The sequence below is a fragment of the Andrographis paniculata genome, unplaced genomic scaffold, assembly GCF_009805555.1.
Source record: "Andrographis paniculata isolate CXL003 unplaced genomic scaffold, ASM980555v1 Contig80END, whole genome shotgun sequence".
In the NCBI taxonomy this organism is placed as follows: Eukaryota; Viridiplantae; Streptophyta; class Magnoliopsida; order Lamiales; family Acanthaceae; genus Andrographis; species Andrographis paniculata.
The window spans coordinates 2,276,508-2,282,162 of NW_026137618.1; the positions used below are offsets into that span (position 1 = coordinate 2,276,508).

Below are 5,655 nucleotides of genomic sequence, written 5' to 3' on the forward strand. Positions count from 1 at the left end.
CAACATGGGGTATCACATCATCACCGACTCATATAATTATTCAACTCCGGGGTATTACACTCTCCTCTTTCAGCAACTAAGATGATTTAAGGACAAAGACTCAATAGAAGAAGCATTGCCATTATCCAGCTCGAAAAAATCATAGAACTGAACGCAAAAATGAACGAACTTTGTGAAAAGTACTGCTATCAGTGTCTATAACCCAGCTGGATGGCTTCACACACCCCAGCCCGGTGCCATCTTTAGAACTCAAAACAATCCAGTCATGGTGCCCGAAGAGTAAAAAATGTTGCTATTTTAGTTGTCTCAGAAATTCTGAGGAAATTTTTAGTAGCCTTGGAATTTCTGAAACCAAATCTGAAGCAACAGCCATATGGGTGTGTGGTAATATTTTCAATTGTCTGTAAATTGTTTAGGATTTTCCGAAACAATTTTAAATATTTACAAAAAAAAAATGAATTCAAAATCGGATCACCGGAGAAATTTTCCGGCGACCCGGGACGCGGGATTCTTTCCCAAGCCAATAATCGGCCCAAACTGCAAACAAACTAAAATTAGAAAAGGAGCCCAAGAAATAATCGAAAAAAACTCAAATAAGTAATAATACCGATCTACAATTATTCCAAAGGCTAAAAACTGAAAATCAAAATTAAACAAACAAACAGGATTAAGTAAAGCAAATACACTCCATTCTGATGTTCCATTCTGATTTGAAACTGAGAGAAAAAATAGGCCGATGACATCTTCGGAATTGTTCATTCCGACCAGTGAAAGACTACGGCGAATTCTCTGGCGGTGAACTCTCTCTGCCCGGACAGATTATTCCAGCAACGTAACATTCCGGCAGCAGTAGGACAGATCCGAACAGCTTTGGGCACGCGGTTTTCTTCTCCGACGACTCGACTTCAGAGCTTCTCTTAGGCATACTAGCAACAGATCAACAGTGTGGCGTTTCTCCTCCGAGGGTGACGCTTCTTCACAGAACAAGATGAACAAAAGACTGAGCTAAAGAAGAAGAAGAAAAGGAAGGAGCTGGAGGAGGAGAAGAAGGAGAAGTAGGAGAAGAAGAAAAAGAAGAAGAACGAGGGGAAGAAGAAAAAGGGGAAGAGGAAGAAGGAGAAGAGGGGGGAATTTGAATTTCTTTAAGGGTTCGGAAATTCTGAAGCTTATTCATTAAATAAAATAATATATATAACAAAGCTTAGGAAATTTCCGAACCTTTCTAATATAACAAAAATAATATGTAATAGTATGACTTCGGAAATTCTTAGACCATTTGAAAGGCTCAGAAATTTTCGAAGATTATTAACATATTGGGAGACCATTTGAAAGGCTAAAAAATTTCTGAAGTTTTTCAACATAATAAAATAATATATAATATGGTTTTGGAAATTGCGTCAAAACTTATTTTGTCCGGCGTTTGTAAAGATCTAGCTCTTTTGCTATATAATTAAAATTCATATAACAAAATATATATGATTTTTTCAGCTAAATGATTGTAGTTATTGAAAAATAATTTCGCAGCTAAAACCTTTATGCTATAAAATAGAATTTTCTAACAACAAAAAAAAAAAATTAGCTACAAAATTAACCTTGTACTAAATAATTTATTTTTAGCGATTAAATTAATTTTTGTTGCTAAATGACATATTTTAACTAAAAAAAATATTTTGTAGTTAAAAATGTTGTAGCTAATTAAATATTTTTTGGCAGTGATAATTAAATAGTATAATTAAGATTAAAAATTATAAATTATGAAATTTTAAATATAATTAAAGTCTATAATTATATTTCCTTAAAAATGAAACGACAAATAAATAGAAATATTGATGAAAAAACATGTCACGAGGGAGTAATATATATAATAAAATATATATGTAATGTGGCTTTAGTTGATTTAATATTTAATATATATGTATTTCATAGTCTTCCATTTTATTCCAAGACAATTTCCAAGGCCGAATTAAGTTTTTTCTGATAGTGATTATTATTATTATTTTTTTTCTTTTTTACTCTTTCTGTAATTTGATTTTCCAACTTAAAATTTTCATCTTTTGAAAAAATAGTTATACAATAAAAAAAATATGAATTATAAGATAGTTGATTATACATCTTAAACCACCCAAGTTAAATCAAGTGTATAAATTTTACACAAGAAAAATGCTTAGAAAAGCATACGATCGGACCGTTAAACATAAATAAAAATATAAACACAGCTACAAGTTTTTAAATGTTGAAGAGTTGAGACTCGTGTCATGTGAGAGTGAACGTGTAATAAATCAACAATATCATTCAACTTTAAGCAACATATACAAGAAAATTGTATTATTTTTTTAATATTTTCGTTGACATGAAAGCAACATATACAAGAAAATTGTATTATTTTTTTAATATTTTCGTTGACATGAAATTGATACATTTCTCAAGTAGCAGCGATATCCCTTTATGTAATTGTCATAATTTGGAAAACGCCCTCTATCTACCACTTAGACTGCGTTCTTTTATGCAGATAGGATGCTATACACTCCTTGTCCCGTTCATCAACCGATTTAAAAGGCGTGTTACAAGTTGGCAAACAAGATTTGTAGAATTCCCTAGGTATATGGTGCAGTGACATTGAGGGAAAAGAAAATGCATATGTGATTTGCTGAATTCGATCTTAATTGAAAGCATACTAAAAATATCATTTCTTAGCTCAAAAAGTTTACCGGCCAATAAGCACACGAGACATTCGACAAGTGATTTAGGATCCGCCATGTAAAGTGAGGGCACATGTATCCCAAGTGATTTAGGATCCGCCATGCCGGCTCCTTCACTGAGGATATAGTCACAATATTCCAACTTGCAAATCATAGAACTTACCATGACTTTAATTTGTTTGATGTTATGCCTATTTTACATTTGACAATTTTTTAAAATGACATTTAACCAATCTATGTCCCCAATGTTAAAATGACATTTAATCTCAATATAGCATGCCCGTAGAAAAATCATATTCTACAGTTCCAATCTTCAATCTCTCCTTGAAACCAATTAATACTATGATCATTGTGTTTGCCCAAACCAATTGTATTAAACGCCATTGAACTAATCTATGTCCCCAATGTTAAATATTGTCACTGCAATTCGAATCTTAAGACTTGATTAGAAGCAAATTCATAGTGCTCAAACGAAACTATAGATTTGTTATAACTGAAATTCGTCGATGACGGCCAAATAGATTAGGACAGTCGATATCGATGTGAATTAGGTTCCTTGGCCTACTCAAGAAAGTATCCGGGCTAAGTCTCGTGCAAAAATCAATTGGTATAAAAATTTTCAGGAATTGAGGTACTAGACTTAAGTGAAAAGCGTAGAAATAATGACGAAAGAAATTAAGATTACTTCAACGCATGAAAGGAAGCTGGTACGATTACTGACGAGAATTTAAATAAGGCAAAAACAATGAAATTATGCAGAGACAAAAAAAAAAATAGTGGACTGAATTTGTTACAGCCATGTAGGTTTGTCCCCTCTTCTTCTCCCTAATTGCCCAAGTGTCACACTTTCCTTTATTTTAGGCCATGTTGCTAATTTTTCCCCACTTCCCTTCTTTTTGTCCCACCATTTTCTCCATTGGGGTTATTTGTGCCTGCTCATCTACTCCTTCGGGCTGGGCTAGCAATATCTTCCAAAAGCCCAAAATATGTGGAAGTAACAAGATTATATATTTATCTATGTATATATACCAAAAATAATCGTAGCAATGCCATGTATGGCTCTCACTAGAAAATGGAGGTTTGTCCCTCAAGTCTCCCCATGTACGTCCCAAGTAAAAAAAGTTAGGAAATAAAAATTCAATTGGCATATATTTTAATTCTCCTCCTATATTTTTATTATTCTCCATTTTTTTTTATATTTTTTGCCTTCAGTTTCATTATTTCTTGGACCATAAGTGATATAAAACTAACAATATCTACCTTCATAAACTATGATAAACTCCGTTCAAGCGCCAAACAAAGTCGATGTCCCAATGTGAAACATTTTTACAATTTGAATATCATTATTACACTAGAAATTGATTCAACACTCAAATTCTCAGCACTATCGAAAACTAGTTTTCACAAATGAGGAAATAAAATATTTTAAACAATCTAAAATTTGTCTAGACTGAGAAGAAATCATCAGTGATCAACGAAACGACAGGAGGATGCATCGCTGATGCACATCCAGCAAGAAAATGCTTACTCAATGCATTGCTAGACAACACAGGAAGTGCATAACTGATGCCCTGTTCAGTCGCAAACTTTCACACCTGAAATTGAGTCCTGATCCTAAAAGAAAACCAAACAAGCCTAAATCTGAACACCTAAAAACATTACGACAACAAACAGTAGACAACCCAATACTACAAATCTGGATATCTCTTCCGAACAACTCATATAAAATACATCAGAATATTTCTATTTAAAACCATGCACCAGGATATATAACTAAGATAGAAAAAACCATGGTAAGAACATCCCACCAAGTTATATAGTTCTAGTGGTGTTCTTTCCTTTTCCTTGTCTTTTCCTATTCCAGTTCTTCACTTCATATTGAAATAATTTGGGCTCGGCTTTGAAGCTTTTCCATTAACTTTCTTCTTTAAAATCTTCACAAACTTCCGAAGAGGTGAATGAATCCACTTGCGTTGTTCACTGCATAACCATTCATGTTCAGGCAATGCCTGCAGTGTGTATGAAACCATTAACCAAGAAAAGAATCAATAAGTTGTTAGTAAACTAAAAATAATCAGTTTTAATGTAGCAAACCCATAAATCATCCATCCTTTTCTCTCTCAAATATCAGACGTGAAATTCTCTCTCACACTGCAAAAAGAGAAAGCCATTGTCATCATGCTAGTGCAATGTTTGGATTTTTAAAATTAATCGAATGTAGAATGAATCGATTCACATCAATTTTATAGTTTAGTAGAAAATCGAAACACACAAAATAGTAAACAAACACCAACAAAGAATTCCAACTTATTGCACAGATTTATAACACTAACCTTGAGGCAAAAATAGGGACGATCAATCTCAGTCCAACGGCACCGGCGACCCCTCTATCCGATCCAAATAAACCTAATCCCTTGGAGTAAAACAATTCAAAATGAAGAAAACCGCATCTAAAAAGCTCAATAATCTCTCCGGAATTATCCCACAGCAAAATTGCCTCTTCAAAGCTAGACCCACCGAAAATCTTTAGCAAACTAAGAAGCCAGAACGCAAACGGAGACAGAACTCTATTTAGAGAGAGAATGTAAGCGGCTGCCCAGATCTCAGAATGGAGGACAACATTCATCTATATATATATATATATGAATGAATTGACTGTTAGAATTAAAACCCTAGAATGAACGGATAAGATCCGCATCAGGGGGAAAATTGGGTCACGTGTTCCGGTATGAACCCAAAACTCAACATAAGTTTATAAAATAAAAAACAAAATTATATTCATGATAATTCTCCAACAATAAAAATGAATTGAATTAAATTCCATTGAGTAACTATGACAAAATATTGCATAAAGAAACCTATCATTTTTTTAATTTTTATTTAAACAAAAAAATTATACAATCAACTGTATATTAATAGATTCCAAATATTAAGTTTCTATTTAATTTTTAAATTC

General features: G+C 32.9%; 1 long non-coding RNA gene across 1 annotated transcript; it reads right to left on the bottom strand.

Moving 5' to 3' along the window:
• Window positions 1–4,376: 4,376 nt before the first annotated feature.
• On the bottom strand, window positions 4,377–5,303 carry LOC127241030 (uncharacterized). The gene is made up of 3 exons (XR_007836427.1): window positions 5,033–5,303; window positions 4,794–4,850; window positions 4,377–4,708 (listed from the first exon to the last, which is right to left on the bottom strand). It is a non-coding gene; the product is annotated as an uncharacterized LOC127241030 (long non-coding RNA).
• Between the last annotated feature and the right edge of the window lie 352 nt (window positions 5,304–5,655).